The sequence below is a fragment of the Neofelis nebulosa genome, chromosome 11 (genome assembly GCF_028018385.1).
Source record: "Neofelis nebulosa isolate mNeoNeb1 chromosome 11, mNeoNeb1.pri, whole genome shotgun sequence".
Lineage (NCBI taxonomy): Eukaryota > Metazoa > Chordata > Mammalia > Carnivora > Felidae > Neofelis > Neofelis nebulosa.
In genome coordinates, this window is record NC_080792.1 from 27,771,133 (window position 1) to 27,791,034 (window position 19,902).

The following is a 19,902-nucleotide window of genomic DNA, read 5'->3' on the forward strand; positions in this document are numbered from 1 at the left end:
AATTCAGGCATTTTAGCTCAACAGGAGGCGGGGGAACAAATCATGTAAAAACACACACCGTATCCCGTGGCCTGTTTTAATCACACTCTGTCCCCTAAAGTTCTGACCTCACCTCATTATTGGACATAGTTGCCTTTCCAAAAACGGAGACATAACACGTGGGCACCACCATCATAGCACCTTGCTTGCAGAGTGTCATAGACTTTTGGAGGTGAAGGCATTTGATAGCCATGTGACTTTGCCGGGGTCGCTCAGCAGAGTAACAGAAGGCGGACGCACTTCTTAGATTCTGCCTTCCAGCGTGTGCCCTGTGGTCTCCAGGTTCCGTCCTCTCTTGCAGCCCAGCTGGGCAGAAATAAGCATATTCTGTGTCCACTGGGCTTCAGCTCGCCTTTCTCTGTCTACCTCTGATTTCCTACCTTCCAGCTGATCTTGAACTTGCCTTGTTCCTCTGTGGCCCCCACCATAATTCCTTGCAACTTCACTGTTTCTTTAAAAAAAAAAAAAAGAGTTGCTATTAATCTTTCTCTTATGACAAAAGCCAAATTTGACCATTGTAGAAAATTTAGAAAACAGAAACATGCAAACATTAAAAAAAAAAAAAGAATACCTGTAATTCCATCATCTGGAGAAACATCACTGGTGACATGTTTGTGCCCCCATTTCTAGTCTCTTCTATGCATAGTTTGAGAGAATGGGCTGGTACCACATCCTGTTTTAGAGCATGTTTTTTTCGATGCCATTAAATATGGCTCAACACCCCTGCTTGCAGTGGCTGTGAAGTGTCCTTGTATAGAGGGGCACCATCATCCATTCACTGAATCCCTTATGTTGGACATTGACATCGTGTCCCCCTCTAAAATTTTATTGTTGATATAAATAATACACCCAAATCTTTGCACAGACAAACGATTCTTTCCTTAGGATAAATTCCTAAATAGAATTTCCAGGTCAAATAGAATGCACATGATTAAAGCTTTTAATGGGCATTTCCAAAATGCCATAGAAAGGGTACATCAGTGCACAACCCCACCAGCTATGCAAAAGCACCCACTCTCCTCACTCTCAATTCTTAGTATTGTTTAATTTTCTAATTGGCTAGGAAAGGGGGTTTTACAGTGTTCTCTCTTTGGTTATTGGTGAGGCTGGATATTTTTCATGTGTTTATTGTGTTTATTGGTCATTGGTATTGTGTGTGTGTGTGTGTGTGTGTGTGTGTGTGTGTGTGTGAATTATCTGCCCATACCCCATGCCTGTCTTTTCAACTGGGGTGTATTTCATAGATTTTCCTCAAAACTTTACGTATCTTTACATCTTGATCCAGTCTCTTTACTAGGAAAAATCCTTAGCAAGTTGTCAAGCTGGCTATCTTCCTGTCTATTCTCCCAGGCTCCCCTTTTATTTTGGCCTTTTCCCACTGTTTAGTTCTTCATGCTACCGTTTGCTTTGGTCACATGAAAATCTAGGGTTCCCCTGTTAGAAGAGCTTCTGAGAAGTCACCATTAAGAAAGAATTCATGTGACCCCATGGTTCCCCAGCTTTCCACACGAATCATCCAGGGTAGTGTTCTTGCCTCTTAAAGGAAAGACCTTGTCCCTGAATCAGACTGCCTGGGCCTCCTGCCCTTTTATGAGCTGGAGGCACTGGATTTTTAGTAATTCCAGGCTGGATTCTGAAAGAAGGAATGAAAAAGGGGATCCTCGAATATTCAGAGGACAGCATTGGTAAACAAAAGGTAAACTCTCTTTGCTTTCACCTGGAATTATGCCCACTTGATATTTGGTTGCTGCAGGGGAGCCTCTAATGGTCAAAATGGGGAAGATAATTATTTCTTCATCCATGCAGTTTGACAGGTGAAAATACTTTAAGTCGTGGGATGGGGGTTTAAGAAGGGGACTTTTTAGCGCATATTTCATCCTCCAAGGGTTGGTGAGTCATTAGCTGGGTAGCTTTGCTCCTCTCTCCCCACCTCCAGGACCATCTCCTGAAGCTCTGTCTGATAAATAGCTGGAACCTTCTTTTTGTTCCTGCTCTTCAAGGAGGGTAGGTGTTCTAGGCTGACCTTTTGGCCAAGGTGATCAGCAGAAAATGGCAGGGGCAAAGGGACTGGACCTTGGTCAGGTTTCTAGATGGTTCCTCTATAGGGGATCTCATATATCATGCTTAGTTAGAGACACGGCACCTGTGGTTGCTGGCGAGCTGTGTAGCTTTAGGACTGCTGCCCTGGCAAGAACATTAATTACCCTTCCTGAATGACGCAGTGCCTGACGTTTGCCACGGAGATGACTTTTCCTTCTCTGGGTTCTCTTTAAACATGGGAAAATGCCCCGCATATTCCTAGTACGTCAGGGTGAACGCCTGGTCAGGGCCACCCTTTTCCTTCATGGAGCCCATGGGGTAAATGTAGCCATGAGAAAAAGCAGGGACAGGAGGTTCCAAAAGAAGGAAGGGGATGATGACTAACTCAGTTACTGTGGAATGAAGTTGTGTGGGTGGAAGATCCTAGAGCCTAAGTTCAGTTTCTCAATTGTTCTCAATTGGTTGGTAAAATTGCTACACCTGGCACCTTAAGAAAACCAGGTAGCAGAGCCAACCCAAACCCTTCACCTTTCGGTTTCCTTTGTATCTGACTGCCAAGCCTGGGGGGATCTGTTGCTGGGGACCAGGGAGACAGGCTGTGGTATCCCCTCAACCACTGGAGGCTCCCGAACCCCAGCTGCTCACATTCCATCTTCAAGAGTCTTGCCTTATTCAAGTAAGCAATTTTCTTTGTTTACTTATTCTTCTTTAACTCACTTTTGGCAACTTATATATTTACTTGTAAATTTATTTTTAAAAGAAAGCAGATATCACTATCACAAAAAGCTGTTATCAATTCCTGTAAATATCAGCACATGTGAAAACAAATACGTAACATTAGATAACCCTCCTGTATCACCATTAGCATCCTGTGTGCCACCTGTGGTGTGCAAACTGCACCCTGGGAAACACTACCAGCCCTGAGCTGTGAGGAAGGGAAAGTAGAAGTGGGGAGGAGGGGAGAGGGGCTGGTAGGGTATCTGGGCTGTCCTCTTCAAGAGTCCTTGGCTTCACTTCATCCCTAGCACTTCTGGGGGAGGCAAGGTGAAGGATGGCAGGCAGGTGTTAATTGCACAGAGGACTGAACTGAGGGCTCAGAGAGGTGGTGATTCGTCTAATACCAACCAGCCAACCACTGATAGAGCTGGGACTAGAATGCGAGGCTCCTAATTCTTGGAATGGGCTTCCTGTGTCTCCAAGACCAAGGGCAACCAACCTGGCCCCTAAGAGATCAGGGCTTGAAGGATCACAGCTAGGGCTCATGGGGGTTAGTAGGACCAGTCGACTGTCACAGGGATCCTTTCCACAGTGTCCACATCAGTTGCTTCTCCAGCCTTGGTTTGGATCCAGCCTTTCTTGACGGTGGATGGTTCCCAACCACCCAGCTCAGCCATCCCAGTGCTAAGGGGCACTGGTTTTAAGAAAGCTCTTCCTGCAATTAAACCCCATACACTCTCCCTGGGACTTCTGCTTGTCCATTGCAGTCCTCTGCTAACAAACACCCTGGATGTTTTCATGTCTGCCTTTCAGCCATGTGAAGAAAGGCTGCCCTCCTCTCAGGACTGCATCCCCAGGTTCCTTGGCCTCTCCTCTTGTGGCTTATGTCCAGCCTGCATCCCTGAGTAGCTCTGGTTTGTCAGTGATCCCCAGGAATGTACCTCCTAGGCAAGAATCCTGTGTTCCGGATTGGCAGGTGGCAGGCGGGGGGGGGGGGGGGGGGGGGTGGGGGGTGGCGGGGGGAGTGGACTCCTCAGAACAAGAGTGCCTAGGTCTCCCTGACTCCATTATCCTACTTCTTCTAAAAAATTATTATTATTGCAGTAAGACATAGATAAAATTCACCATCTTAACCATATTTAAGTGCATTATTCAGTGGCATTAAATAAATTAATTATTGGGTATCCATCACCACCATCCATCTCCAGAACTTGCTCATCTTCCCAAACTAATACTCTGTGCCCATAGCTCCCCTTTCCCATTTCTTCCAGCCTTGGGCAACCTCTGCTCTTTCTTCTGTCTCTATGAATTTGACTACTTAGGAATCTCATATAAGTAGAATCATACAATATTTGTTCTTTTGTGACCGGCTTATTTTACTTTAGCGTAATGTCTTCAAGCTCCATCCATGTTACAGCATGTGTGGGAATTTCATCTCTTTACAGGGCTAGATGATATTCCATTATATGCACAGCCCCTATTTTATTTATCCAGCCATCTGTCGATGGACATTTGGGTTTTTTCCAGCTTTTGGCTATTGTAAATAACACTGCTATGAACATTGTGTACAGATAGCTGTTGAAGTTTCTGCTTTAATTTCTTTTGGGTACAGACCCAGCAGTGGAGTTATTGGATCAGGTAGTAATTCTGTGTTTAACTTTTTTGAGGAATAGCCATACTGTTTCCTACAGCAGCGACATCATTTTGCTTTCCCAGTAACAGTGGACAAGGGTTCCAACTTCTCTACATACTCACCAATACTTGTTATCTTCTGGGTTTTTAAAATAATAACCACAGTTAGTGATGCTGAACATCTCTTCTTGTGCTTATGGGTCATTTGTACATTTTCTTTGGAGAAATGTCCATTCAAGTCCTTTGCCCGTTTTAAAGTTGAGTTGTCTGTTTTTATTGTTGAGTTGTATGGGTCCATCCAGAATATATTTGAGGGTATTAATCATTTATCAGAGGTGATTGATTTATAATTATTTTCTCCCATTCCATGGGTTGCCTTCTCACTCTGTTGAAAGAGTTTTGTTGGTGCACAAAAGCTTTTAATTTTTATGAAGTCCAATTTATTATTTTTTCTGTTGATGCCTGTGCTTTTGGTGTCATATCCAAGAAATCATCACCAAACCCAATAATCATGAAGATTTTGCCCCATGTTTTCTTCTAAGGGTGTTATACTTCTACATCTTACATTTAGGTCATTGATCCATTTTGAGTTAATTTTTGTGGACATTATAAAATAAGAGTCCAATTTCATTTTTTTGCACATGGAGAACCAATTTTCCTAGCATCATTTGTTGTAAAGACTGTCCCTTCCCCCACTGAATGGTTTCACACTCTTGTCAAATATCATTTGGCCATATTCACAAGGGCTTATTTCTGGGTTCTTTATTCTGTTCATTGACCCAAATGTCTGTCCTGAAGTCTACTGCACTGTTTTGATTACTGTAGCTTTGGACGGAGTTTGGAAATCAGGATGTGTAAGACTTCCAACTTTGTTCTTTTCTTTTAAGACTGTTTGGATATCAGGCTCCCTTGATGTCCTGCTTCTTTTCATCCATCCTACATTTTCATTAACCGTTTTTCACAGTGACAATATATCACATTGGCTTTGAGGCCAAAGGGCTCTTATTCCCCCCAAAAGAAAAGATGAAAATGCTGTCTCCACCCCAAGTCCTCAGTTCTTGCCCAGGACTTCAAGGCTTCTGGAGAAACATCCTGGATTGTCCTGACTCATTCCCACATGAGTCAGCAGGAGCGGGTATCCCATTCTTGGCTGGCTCCCCTCCACATCCTAGTGGGAAGGTCCAGGAGACACCACACCTCCTGATTAATAGTCTCAGACATACATTCACACTACTAGGGAGCTAGCAGCCATCTCTATGGTCATCTCCCTCTTAGAGTGGGTGTCAGGGGTCCTGGCACCTTCTCGGGTCTGGGGAGGGTTGGCAGCCGTTTTTTCAGCATGTCTGCATCAACTATCCCTGGGAATACAGTCTTGGCTCTCGAACCACTCCAGAATTGTAGTGAATTTTCCCTCCTGCCATCTGCCTCTTGGCATCCCCCCATTGCCATGCATGCCTGACTCTCTTCCGAGAGGATTTCCATCTAGAATGGCTGCCCCTCTTGACAACCCAGAACCCAGAGGGGCAGGGTAGCTGCATTGACAGCTATACACTGAGGGCAGCCCCTGGCCAGAATCTCAGCACAGTCTCCCAGGCCTCGAAGTGAAGCATCACCATTAGCAGCTGTCATTGGTCATGCCTTTCTGCTCCCCAAGCTGCTCTGAAATGCTGAGTCTGGGGTAAGGATATCACCCTTGCCTTCCAGTTGCTTGCAGTCCAGTGAGGACACAGACCATCATAGTACGAGCTACCCTCAAGGGGAGTGGAAGGTATCACATGGTCCACAGCTCCATGCCTCAAGTCATAAGAGCCCTAGGTTCAAATCCCCAAATGCTACCTTCTAGCTATGTGACCTTTGGACAAAATACTTCTGTAGTCTTGTGTCTTCATATGTATACACTGTACAAATCCACAGCACTCCTAGGAGGTAAGGTCTATTATTTTCCCCATTTTCTACCTGCAACAAAGGTCAAGGTGAGCATGCATAGAGCACTTCCCACCTCTCCCTGTGTTCCTTAGTCCCATTCTTAGTCCCAGTTCCCATTTGTCAACGTGTTTGCTCAGATCGTGTTGGCTCCAGTGTCTGGCAGGCGGTGTCTCTGAAAGCTGTTCTCTCCAGCACTAATAAACCATGAGGAAGTTTCAAGGGACCCATAGGAAACGGGTCTGAGAATGAGACATTCTCTCCCCACCTGCTCCCAGATTGTGGAGAGAAGCCAGACTGCTGACAGAAGTTTCTGGGGTTTGGGCCCTGTCCCATCAAGCCCCACAAGGACCCAGGAGGACTGCTCTCCCCAGAGCCCCAGAATCCTGCCTGCCTGCTGCCTGGAAGGGGTATCCTTGCTCCCACGCTTCTGTGTCAAGTTGGTTAGAGAGAAAACTGTGGATCTCCTACTAAAACATACCTCAGGGTCAGGAAATGTCAGAGCCAGTGCCTTCCTGGTCCCCCTCCCCCCACCTGCTCTCTTTTATCCTATACTTCAGTCTTCTCTGTGCTACCCAAACCCCACTGCAGGGGAAGCCCCAGCCTCTCTGGAAAGCACTGGCTGCTCCCTCACCTCGGGTGTTCCTCCTCCAAACTCTGGAGAAATTGAAGTCTGTGCCATCCACTGAAGTGGATTTTCAGGGGGTTCCCCCAACCCAACTGCATCAAGGATGTGTAAGGAATCTCAGGGCAGAGAGGAGAAGCTTTTCAGCCTGCTCCTTGAGATGTAGGCATGATCCGGCCAGTTCATAGCCAGAAGGAGCCACCATGGCTGATGGGGTGGTTGTAGCCCCCAGGGATTTTGAGATGGCTAAATGGCTGAGACACTCCGTATCTCAGGGACTGCTGTTGGCCTCTTTGGGTGCTAACTGCTGACTATGTGTCTATCTGGGCTCTCCAGCCAAGCTCAGGTTTCTCTGGGCATAACACTGGGGTCTACCCACCTGGTGATTTATTTCTCTTGTACCTGCCAACTTGGTCACTGGCACTAAGGGACTTGAGTGAAGATTAGTAAAAAACAGACATGTGTGTGAGTGTGTGTGAGTGTGTGTGTGTGTGTGTGTGTGTGTGTGTGTGTAGACACAATCACTTATGAAGGCCAGCAGCAGAGATGGGTGAAAAGAGCTCTACCACGGAGTGGGTGGCAGATAACAGGATTCTAGTCTTGCCCTTTGGTAACTGTGTGCCTTAAGCAGGTTACTTGTCCTCTCTGGGCTGCTTCCTCATCTGACCAGAAGGCTGGGCTAGACGTTCTCCGAGGTCCTTTATAGCACTGGCTTTCTCTGGTATTCTGCTAGCTAAATGCCTCCTTGTCTCTGTTACCTGGCTTCGGGTCTCCCACTCCCCGAACTCACTCCCTTGATGAACCTTGATGTTGTTACTTCTGGTTTGACATTCATGGGAACGGCACCCAGGTGCAACTGGTGACTGTGCTACAGAGTTGCACAGGCTGAGAGCACAGGGCTGCCCATCCTTCTGGCCCCAGAGAGGCTCAGGACACATCTCTGGGACTGAAGAGGGCCAGACCTGTTTAAGACAGACCCTGCCTGGCCTTCTCACTGCCAATATGATGTCATTTCCTGCTTCCTGGACAAGTAATTGTTCTCATCCCAGCACCAACCCACAAACCCGCCCACCTTAAAAAGCACTGAGATGATCACGTGGCTGAAATTAGTACTGAGCCCACACCACATTGCTTCGGGAAAGTTCTGCCAACTTGGCAATGCGACAGGCCTCTGAAGCCAAGAGCTGAGTTCCAGCTGGCCTGGGGGCTGTTCACACCCCAGGGCTGTCAGAACCCAGGCACAACAGCTCATCGATGTTGCAGACCCAGGCCTCGCAGACAGCGGAGGAGGCCCTGAATTCAGAAGGGCCCTGTCTGAAGTGGGTCCTGTCACTCCCCATTCTCAGTGGAGCCTGTTCCCTAGGAGCATTTATCTTCTTTGGTGGGTTAATAATAAACATGGCTGCAGCCAATGTTGTGCTGTGTCCCAGAGAGACCGAGGGGCTGGCCGTTGAAGGGAAGGGGGTCCATGAGAAGTTGCAACCACTGGGGAGGCGGGCCTGGAGCGTGCAGGTTGGGGAGTGGCGAATTCCCCCTTTTCTTCCAGATTCCAAGTCTGGGGCTTTTTCTTTCTTCTTTTCTTCCTTTCTTTCTCTATTCCTCCCTCCCTCCCCACCTTCCTCCATTCCTCTCCTCCTCCTCTCCTCCCTCCCTTCCTTCCTTCCTTCCTTTTTTCCTCCTCCCCATCTTCCTTCTTTTTCTCCTCCCCCTTCTTCTTCCTTTCCTTCTCCTTCTTCTCCTTCTCCTCCTCTTCCTCCTCCTTCTCTGTTGCTATAGCAAATAGGACAGCTAATGTTGAGGCTGAAAGCTGCCCATAGGCCAGCTAGAACAGGTAGAAATGGGACTGTGTTTGTCCAGCATAATCACTGTTTCCACTCCCAGTGATTTCGTCAGGCAACTGGGTTATAATTTTGTTAGAGCCCACACTGTGCTACACAGTCATTATCACACAGCTCCAGATGTGCACCCAGTCTTGGCAAGACCATGCTGGGCATGGTGCCCACGGTGCATTTGAAGAAGTGATTGGACGAGAAAGGGCTCATGATTAACATTTTAGGGGCATGTGCACATTTCGCTGACCTGCGGTGGATTATGATGGGCCTGCCCGAGAACTGCCTGGTGCCAAAGCAGATGCAGCATGAAAGCAGCCTGGGTGATTGATGCAGAAAGCACCTATCATGAGGGCTCTGTCACACAAGCCAGCAGCCCTGACTTATTTCCACATTCTACAGGATGACACCACAGAGTAATTAAATCATTGATTTTAAAAAATATAGCTCTCTGGCTCAGAAAGCACATGAGACTATATACCCTGAGTTCTAGTTCTGGCTTTGCTACCAGTAGCGATGAGACCCGAGGCAGATCTCAGTTTCGCTCCCATCCTCAGTTTCTTCCTCTATAGAATGGGTGCATTAGGTGGCCTCTGGGGGTCTTTTTAGGATTAGTAGAGTGTCATATCCAAAGAGAGAAGGACGGGTCTGGGGCTAGCCCTCCTCCATGGGGCAGGGGAAATTGGCTTTTGGTGACCTCCCTTCTGCTGCGGACACTTCTTCCTCATTCCACTCCCACCCCAATACTTACTATTCTTCTGCATAGTGTCTGTCTCCCCACTGTGGGCTTGGTCCCTGGACTCCCCTTCTCTGTGGTCAAAACCTCGCCCTGCCACTCTACTGGTTGGGTAAGCATGAGCAGATGTCTTAAGTTCTGTGCCTCTATTTCTTCATCTGTAAAGTGGGGATAACATTAATTCCCACTCATAAAGTGGTTGGGCTGATTAATTGGGGAAATGTACATAAAGACTGACTGTAGTGCTGGACATAGAGTAAGCGCTCAGTAAACGAGTATTGTGGTGGTGGTTATGATCCTGATGCTTTACCTTCTTCTTCCCCTACATCCAGGCTTATTCTGACTCTGAGATGCATAGACTCAAGATTCTGGCCTTTCAGAATCAGATAGGACTTTGGAGCCACTCAGTGCCAGGATCGCCTCTAAAAGGCAGCAGGCTCATCTAGACAACTGGAAACAGGCTGATGACCTTGATTTCAGTTAAGGCCCGCAGGGAGTGCCTCTTTTCCAAACACTTTTCCTTCTCCCCGATGTGTCCCCTCAACTCAGCTCAAACGTTATCCAAAGCCCTCTGAGCTAGATTTGCTGTGGATGCCAGTTGGGAGTTACTGTTCCTTTGACCTCTAGGGAGGTGGTCCTGGGCCCATGGACTCAGAGCTGGACTCAGAGCGAGAGGGCTTTGGGGTGGGGGGAGCTGGGCCAGTCCTGCATCGCTCTCCTCCTCTGAACTTCCCAGCAGCTCCCCGCCCACCCCATCTGCTCCCACCTAACATTGCAGAAAATCATCTCCGGAAAGAGTGGGAAGAAGAGAACTGTTTCCAATGAGGCCCCAGTGACGAGTATCAGAGAATTTCAGGACCAGAAGGGACCTTATCTGCTCTTCCTCCATTTTGCAGAACACAGAAGCCTTGGAAAGTTAAGCCACCTGCTCTTGGTGACACAGTGTGGGCAGAGCTAGTGCCCTGGGCTCCAGATGCCACCTTGTGCTCCTCCGATGTCATTCAGTGATTCAATGGGCACTATTTGGGAATCTTCTATGTACCAGATCCTTTGCTCAGGATAAATATGTACAGACCTTTCTCTCTAGAAACTTAGCAACTAGAGGGGAGAGGGTCAAGCCAGGAAATAGTGAGTGCAAAAAGATAGAATGTTCTTATTAGGGATTGACCTGTATCACTAGAAGCATAGAGGAAGGAGGAATCAGTAAGGCTTCATAGAGTAAGTGATGCTCAATTGAGACTTCATAGTTGAGATGGAGTTTGCCAGGCTTTCAACAGAGGGAGGTTTTCAAATAGGTGTTTATAATAACACTCCCCCCCCACCCCATTTATGGAGAGTACTTTCTCAGAGCTGCATTTTGTGTGCATAAAATCAAAACTTATGATACAGACATTCATTGCCTTGGGCCTGATCCAGCTGTGGGTGTCCATTCCAGCCACCAATGTTTTCCTGCTGGACCCTTCCCCTGAGCCCCAAGCATCGGCCAGGGTGGTGCAGGGGTGTCAGAGAAGGGGTTCCCACCTACCTGGAGCTGAATGTCTATCAGGTGGCCCCTGCCTTTGTTTTTCCTCTTCCTTCATCCAGTCCTCAACCCTCCCCCTAGCCTCCTAGCTGCCCAGACCAGCAAGCTCAAAGGTTTCTGGTACCAGAGCCAGGTTGAGGGTGTAAGGATGTCCATCATGTGCATGGGTTTTCCTCAAGCTGGCAGTTCTCAACAGCTCCTTCCAGACTATACAGGGCATGAGTTATTCAAATTGAATATTCAATTGAAGTTTAGGTGACTTCAATCTTTAGTTTTCAATTGCAGGGAAAAGAAAAATGGCTGTTGTATAAATTATTAAAAGTACAAATAAGCAAGAATTCGAATAAGAATAAAATCTTCCATAATCCCATTACCCCAAAATGATAATAGCTAAAATTTATTGGGCATTCACTCAATGTCAGATATCGTTCTAATCACTATCTATCTGTCTACCTCATCTTCACAATACCATGACAGATATATTATTATTATTATTATTATTATTATTATTATTTTATGGGTAAAGCAAACTGAGGCACAGGGTGGTTAAGTAATGTGCATACAAGTGAAGGGCCCAAGAGTAAACCCAGAACCTTGAACTTAATCCCTGTGTAGGAGAGCCTCGGAGACACTGCTGTTAACATTTTGGTGAATCTCCTTCCCGTGCTTTTTTACGCATGAATGCATTAAACACTACATACTGATGGAAAGTAGTGTTGTATCACAGTCGACTTTGTAACTAGGTTTTTTCACTGAATACTAAAACATTGAATAATCTCCTAAACCATTATTTTAAATGGCCACATGGGTGAATATCATAATTCACCCCAACAATCCCCCATTCTGGATATTTTTAGGTTGTTCTCAATTTTTTGTTATTAACGATGCTGTGATAGACATCTTTACAGGTCATCTGTGAACACAAGTATTTCCTCATATAAATGAATTGTTAGGCACAGGGACTGAATTGTTAGCTCCGGGATTTGCAGAATGTTAAGCCTTTTGACAGGCGGTACTCACCTGCCCTCCAGGAAGGCTGTGTGGTGTTCTGGTTCCTCCAGCAGCATATGAGAAGTGCATTAGAGGACGGTAAGCTCCTGCAGCAGAGTGGAATCTGGGTTGGAAAGGGAAGAAATGGACGAGATTGCTGGGGTGTGAAGGTTGAAGGGGAGGGTCTGCTGTAGAGCCACATGAGGGGGAGCCAAGGGAGACGAGTGACTGAGGGGCGTGTGGAAATAGCTCTGCGGGGCTTGGCAGTGAACTGGATAAGAGGGGCTGAGCACAGTGAGATAAAAGGAGAGAAAGCCTACCTACTCCATACTCTTTCAATACCTGATCACATCAGGCTTATGTCACAGCTTCCCAAAAAGATGTGCTAGCTGTCTATGATTTGGGGGTAAAACAAAGGACGGAGTATTTTTTCCTGATTACCACCCGGGAGCAACTGTTAATGACTGAGCAATGTTTTTTTGTTTTTGTTTTTTACATTTTATTTATTTTTGAGAGAGAGAGAGAGAGAGAGCGCGCACAAGTGGGGGACGGGCAGAGAGAGAGGGAGACACAGAATCCAAAGCAGGCTCCAGGCTCCGAGCTGTCAGCACAGAGCCCGGTGTGGGGCTCGAACCCACAAACTGTGACATCATGACCTGAGCCAAAGTCAGTTGCTTAACCAACTGAGCCACCCAGGCACCCCGGCTGAGCAGTGTTTTAATGTCCTTGTGTAACCAGGCTCAGCCGAGTTCACCCCATGGCCTGTGCTTGAGCACGTGTTAAGTGCCAAATAAATGATACAGGCCACAGGAGTTCTGGAATGGAACACCCTGGGCCTGGGAGGTGGGCTTTCAGCTAGACCTTGTGGGGTGGGTGAAAGGACAGATGAGAGTGAACCCTCCTGCCCGGACCTCTTGAGTACGGGCTTCACCCTTTCTAACTGTGGGAACTTGATGAGGTTTCTTAACCTCTTGCTTCCATTCTCTTCTCAGTAAGCAGTGACCACAGTAGTAATAGGGTCTGTCATCTTGAGGATTACATGAGAAACAGATGTGACCGGCCCACAGTCAGTCCTCAGTAAGCATCAGAGGCTCTTACCAGCTTGAGGCGTGCATGTGTCTACAAGGGCAGCAAGATTGAGGGTATTCTCCAGAAAGCAGAGAAGTTCCAGTCCTACTTGAAGAAGTGGACGAATCTGGGTGAGCGATTCGGGCCTCTGGACCCAAGGGAAGGAAGAGGAAACGTTCTGGGGGCAGCAACAGGGGAGGGAGACTTGAGTCTGGGGACCTGGTTCACTGCTCAGTGGCCAAGAAGCAGTTCCCCACGGGTAGCCTTGCGGCCCATCCTTTGGGTCCGTGGACACTCCTCCCAGCACCGGTGCAGGCAGGCCGGAGGAGCTGGGGGCCTTCCCTGGCTGGAGGAGAACATTCCCCTCGCCCCCATCCCCAGGGCAGCCCCGCTTCACGTCTCTCGCTTGTTTCCGTGTTCTCCCCTGGCACTTCCCCAGTGCCTGGCTCTGGGTGAGTGGAAGTGATAGGTGCCAGGGAGCAGCCGTGGCCTCGGGTAGGGGGCGGGAGGGAATCAGGTGCAGCCAGCCTCCTGCCACCCCTTCCCACCGCTCACCCGCAGGGCAGGGCGAATGAAGCCACTGTCTAAATACTCTAAATATGCACGACCTGAGAATGGGGGGCGAAGGCTAGGGAAAGAAACACCCTGCGGCAATTCAGGATCACTTCATTCATGATTCCCAGTTTCCTAAAAAAGCTTGGGCCACGTGAGCTACTGCGAGGCACAAATCACGTTGAGTGTGGGATGGTCCCTTCCTTGGCAAGCAGGACGGAGGCTTAGTTTCCGGGCATTTGCTTGACTCCTGTCATCGGGAACGTGACAACCAGCTTAGCCCAGCTCAGTGCCGAGATTTGGGGGATCCGGCCCACTCATGGCTGTGCCTCCCCCACGTCGCCCAGGGTGGTTCTCTCAGATGTGTCCTGTCGCTGCTGTGTGCTGACTGTTCCAGACAGAGCGCAGGCGAGGCTGTGGGGGTGGTTGGCGCACCAGGCGCAGGAGGCAGCTCGGGCCTGCCAGTGCCTGCCTTTTCTGGAAGCCCACACAGGCAGCTTCCGGCTGGCCCACATGGCCTGTGCCTCTGCCATGGAGGCTACAGAGGAAAGAAGGGGCAAGGCTGGGCTTGTGGATCCTCTGGGCAGGGCAAGCAGGGCACAGACAGCCATATGCTGTGGCCTTGAGGGCCATCTGTCTTTAGGCTGCTGCTAATGCCATCCGTGCAGTACCCCAACTCAATTCTGTTTGGCTCTGAGAGGTACCATGTAATTACCTTAATCTGTGGTCTATTTCCCTTCTTGTATGTTGTTCAGATCAATGCTCAAACTACTTTGGTGTCTTTGAGCTCACACTGACCTTCAGCAAAAGGCAACTACTCCCTGAAAGGTAGTGTTCCTGGGTTCAGACATGCAGGTTGTGCACTGCACAATTGAAACTATGTAAAGAGACATCTTTCACATCATAGAGGTTGTAGGTTTGTGTATTTATGATGACAGTTATCCAACAGATGGCAGTAAAGTGTCTTGAGGAAGGAAGCCTTTTTCTAATTTGTCGAAAGGCACCCTATGAACTAATGGTAGCTCCCTAAAAGGCCAGACAGAAATCAGTTCTAGGGAGAATGTTAATAGCATTGATTAAACCACAGGCCGACCTCAGAACTGGCTAGGGCAACAATTCCTGTCATCCATCACTAGGTCATGTTGGTCCCACGCTTGCTTGGGAAGCACAGTGAACTTGCTAGCCCCTCCTCCAACTTGACCTTCCCCTCTCTTTTCATCTCTGTTCCGTGCTCACTGTCAGGCAGGCAAGGAGCTGAAGGCACAATACCCGAGGTTGCAGAACTGGTGCTGCCATCTGTCCCCACCTTTAGGAAAACCCAGCCGAGCCCCCCCATTCTCCACTGCACTCAGGGGAACATTGAGCTCAGCCCAGTCACCCAGCATTGCATGGGCAGGGAAAGCTGGCCCTGCCTACCCACACTGGGCACAGGACATGCTCCTTTTCACCCCCTCCAGCCCAACAGAAAAAGGGCAATAGTTCCCCAGTCTTCAGAGCTTTGAGCTGCTTCGCTGGCGAATAGAGTGTGCTGTGATTACCCCGCAGCAGCACCAAGCCACTCGGATCCTGTTCCAGGCCGCAGCGTGGAGAGTTACCTGAAGTTCCTGCCTAGACACACAGAAGAGGGCCTGAAAGCCCAAGGCAGCCTGGGGCAGCTGGTGGCCAACGACAACTACGGTGGCCGACTGGGTGTAGCTTTGCGAGGATCTGGAGCTAACAAAGACGTTTTACATTTTTTAAGGGCTGTAAAGAACTAAAACAAGAACAACAGTTGATGACACAGGAAAGTTACATGAAGTTCCGAGGTCTGTTGCCCACAAAGTTTATGGCACAAGGCCACGCCCCTTTGCTGACGTAGTTTTTACGTAGCGTCGTAGCTGCCGCGTTTCCCTTCCCGCCGTTTGAGTTTCTCGAGGTGAACCCGCATCCGGAGCGAGCGGATGATCCTCGCTCTGATCCAGGGTCGGAAGGTGAGTAGTAGCGTAACATGCGTCGGAGCCTGCGTCGTTCTCTTCCGTTCGTCATCAGGCAGCTCTTGTCCTCCCCCATCTTCAGGAGAAGGGTGAGTACAGGGCAGGAAGGAATTTTGAGAGAGGGAGACCGCGTTCACCTCGCTGTCATTACCGCGTATTATTACAGTCGTAACACGATTAGTTACTGTTGGTAAACTCTTACTGTGCCTACTTTAGAAGTCAGACTGTGTCACAGTATGTATGGATAGGAGAAAACCTAGTTTATAAAGCGTTCCGTGTCAGGGTTGCAGGCATCCTCCGGGGGTCTTGGACTGGCCCTGCAGGGAAGTGGCGGTGGGGGGCGTGGGGAAGGCGTGGAAGACTCCTGTATTGCGTGTGGGCTGCTTTCATGATACAGCCGCGGAGTGGTATAGTTGCAACAGAGACCGGGCAGCCTGCAAAGCCTAAAATATTTACCACCTGGCACCTTATGGACAGGTTTTGCCTACCCCTGACATAGAAAATGAGAGGCCATGGCACGCTCTAAAAAAGAGCCCTGACTTCAGAGGCAGGAGACCTGGCTTTGAGCCCCTCTTGCATCATTTAGCAGCTGTGTGTCCCCCGGGAAGCCACCTTGCCCTCTGAGCCTCTGTTTCCCCATCTGTAAATGAGAATGTCAACAGTATCTGGCCTGCCTGTATCATGTGGCCATTGTACGGCTCAGGTGTTGTCGAGGACGTGCAGGGACCTCGTGAGCTGCAAGGCCTGGGTGACTGTTGCCTATTATTTGCCCTAGAAGGTGGGCCAGCCCTGGCCCGTCCTCCTTCAAGTCCTTCCTCCCATCCCCGTTCTCTGTCCTGCCTTGTTCCTTTCTGGCCCCCAGGGCGGGGATTTCTACTGGCCTTGGACCTTTCCCTCTGGCCCTGTTGCTCTCGCCAGGAAGGCAGCCACATTTCACATATGGGCATTTTGCTCTCACATGGATCACCAGATCCAAGGGGTGAATTCAACACATAAAAACCCACTTGTGACCAGAATTGCAAGTTTGTGCTCATTGAAATTCTGATCATGGGGAACTGGGGGGCTCTCGTGACCACTTGGGAGGAAGGCTTGATGCACTGTGCTGACAGTCTGGCAGCCAGGAGAGAATGAAGCCCTGCTTTTATCCCGTCTTGTTCTTTCCACTGTATATGCATTTAATCACAATTTCGGGTTGGCGCTGGGCCCTCGGCCTTGTTTGGAAAATGGCAAATCAGATAGTATGGGGGTTCTGCTTGAAGAGGAAATGTGGACGAAAAGCAGGAGAACAGTAATATAATAAGGCTCATTGTCTATCTTCGGGGCCTTTTACAGAGTGGTTTTGTGAGGTGTGCCTTGCCCGCCCTGCTGCAGCCCTCAGCCCTTCCCCAGTGTGGTCAGAGGTCATCTGGCACATGGGGGGGGGGGGTCTTGCTTCTCACTCAGCCAACTATGTGGAGAACCAGGGCCCCATCTTGCCATAGAGAGTTCTGCAGAGGTGAGAGAACAGTCCAGCCTTATTCCAGAATCGATTTCCTACTGCATTCTGTTCAGCTGACTTTCTGACCCCTGGGCTTGGGCCCTTTGTCCACCTCAGCCAGAGAGTTCTGGAAGCTCCTTCCACCCTTGGCTTGTCTCCTACATTGCCTCATTCCAGCCCTGATGACTCCTTCTCTGGACTTCCCTGGGACTGGGATGCTGTGTGTTCCCTAAACCCTGCATAGGGTCCTGCTCCCCAGGCCTGCCTGTACCAGCCTCGGGCACCTCCCCTGTACTTTGAGGGGCCCCCTCCATCTTTTGGCTTCTCTCTCTAGTCTGCAGGCTGCCTTTCCTGGTCAAATGTCATGGAATTGCAGATTGAAAAGGACCCTTAGTGTTCTCACATTCTCTCACCTCTGGCATTTTCTTTACAGCCTCCCTGACAGATGGCTCTCCACCAAAGTGCTTGTCACAAAGTGACTGCTTAGATGTCTCTAGGGATGGGAAACTCACTTCCCCCAAGGGCATCCCATGCCTTTGTTGGATAGCCCCAGGTACTAGAAAATGTTTCTTTTGGTGAGCTAAAATATCTTTCTTTATAATTCAAGTGCTAAGTCTAATTCTGCCTTTTGGAACGATGCAGAATGTCTGCTACTCCTGCCCTGAGTGCTCTCCTACCCCCCCTCATCCTTTCTCCTGCTGCCCTGTGCCCAGTGCTGTCTGGCGTCCTCTTGCCCTCTGACTGACTGATGCTCAGCGGTCGCCTTTAGCGCCTCCCCCACCCCCCTGGTATCACCAGCCAGGGGGCCCTGGGCATCTTGTCACCCTGCAGAGGGGACTTGCTTCTGTGTGAAGTGAGCCCCAGACTGGACCTGAGAAAGGATGTGAGCCAAAATGAATGGTTCTCAGAGACCCTGCCAACCAGGAGAGGAGAGAACAACCCCGCAGCCAGAGGCCTCTGCAACTTGAAAGATGATCAGGAGCAGGGGCAGCTGGACATGGCCAAGGCCTTCTTGGTTCTTCACAGCCGTGTGTCTCAGGAGCTTCCGGGGGTGGGGGTGGGGGGAGGGAACCTGGAAATTGCCTTGTCAGCAAGCTAGCCTAAATATGGCCCAGATTTCAAGCCACTGACCTCGGGGTTGCCTGAGTCTGGCCTCTTCTGAAGACCATGGTTATGCCTCCCATCTCAGGGGGGCTTCATGGGGATCCGAGGGGTGGGGGGTGAGAATCTCGGAGATCTTCAGCTGGGGACAGGATTGGAGGGTCTTCCCTCTCTCGTGATGGGTCTCGCCGAGTGAGGTTTGAGGGGAGAATCACTGCCTCCTGGCTCAGCTTCTCAGCAGGTTAAAGATCAGCCTTTAGGGCTGTGGCGTATGTCGGGGGGTGTCCTCTATGGGTGCCCTGCCACATTCTGCATCGTGTCGTCTCTAGATGGCAGAGGCGGGGCAGGATTCGAGATGGGGTTGGAGTGAAATTAGGTTTTCTCCTTGTCGCCCCACCTCTCACTCCTTTGCACTGAGCAACTTCCCCGGGACTTTGAGCTTTAGGAAGTTCAACTCAAGTTGTTTTCTGATACACTTAGTGAGGTTCTAGTATGTGCCCAGCACTGTGCTAGGGAACGTGTGTGGGGGGAGCCATATGTGAAAAGGAAGTCCCGCCCCAGACCTCTTGTAAATTCCTGAAAATCTTAGAAGCCTCACCTGCAGGAAACACCAGACTGCACAAGGCAGTCCTTGGTGAACTTGGAAATCATCGGCACAGACAACATAGCAGAACCAAGGAATGCAGGGGAGAAAGGCCCGGGGGGCTAGGACATCAGGGAAGGCCCCAAGGAGGCCATGGGCAGAGGGGCTGGAACTCTGGGCCTCAATTAAAACAGTTCGATTTTGTTTTTATTGAGGTGTAATTGACATGAAACATTATATTTGTTTCAGGTATACGAAATAGTGATTTGATGTGTGTACATATTGCGAAATAATCACCCAAGTCTAGTTAATAACCATCACCACGCATAATTACGATTTTTGTGATAAGAACTTTTAACATCTACTCTCTCAGTAACTTCACATATGCAATGCAGTGTTATTAATTATAGTTGCCATGCTGTACATCCCATGTCATGATTTCTTTCCCTTATAACTGGGAGTTTGTACCTTTTTAAAAATTTTAATTTATTTTTTTAAGTTTTTTTTTTTCTTTTTCTATCTGAGAGACACACAGTGTGAGTGGGACGGGGCAGAGAGAGGGAGAGGGAATCCCAAGCAGGCTCCACACTCAGTGCAGAGCCCAATGTGGGGCTTGAACTCATGTAACTGTGAGATCATGACCTGAGCCAAAACCAGGAGTCAGACACTTAAGCAACTGAGCCACCCAGGTGCCCCGAGTTGGTACATTAAAAAAAAAAAATGTTTTTTTAATGTTTTTATTTATTTATTTATTTATTTATTTATTTATTTTAAAGGTTTATTTGTTTTTGAGAGAGACAGAGACAGAATGTGAGTGGGTTGGGGCAAAGAGATAGGGAGGCACAGAATCCAAAGCAGGCTCCAGGCTCTGAGCTGTCAGCACAGAGTCCGACGCGGGGCTCAAACTCAGGAGCTGTGAGATCACAACCTGAGCCGAAGTCGGACGCTCAACCGACTGAGCCACCCAGGCACCCCTCATTTATTTTTGAGAGAGACAGAGCACGAGTAAGGGAAGGGCAGAGAAAGAGGGAGACACAGAATCTGAAGCAGGCTCCAGGCTCTGAGCTGTCAGCACAGAGCCCAACACGGGGCTCA

General features: G+C 48.9%; 1 protein-coding gene and 1 long non-coding RNA gene across 2 annotated transcripts in view; one reads left to right on the forward strand and one right to left on the reverse strand.

Annotated features, from left to right (window-relative positions):
- The window catches only part of LOXHD1 (lipoxygenase homology PLAT domains 1), a 165,171-nt gene that overhangs the window by 15,322 nt on the left and 129,947 nt on the right, over nt 1-19,902 (forward strand). The gene's annotated exons all lie outside the window — the stretch shown is intronic.
- LOC131490129 (uncharacterized) lies at nt 63-13,607 on the reverse strand. Its single transcript, XR_009250961.1, has 3 exons — nt 13,152-13,607; nt 12,084-12,177; nt 63-490 (listed from the first exon to the last, which is right to left on the reverse strand). It is a non-coding gene; the product is annotated as an uncharacterized LOC131490129 (long non-coding RNA).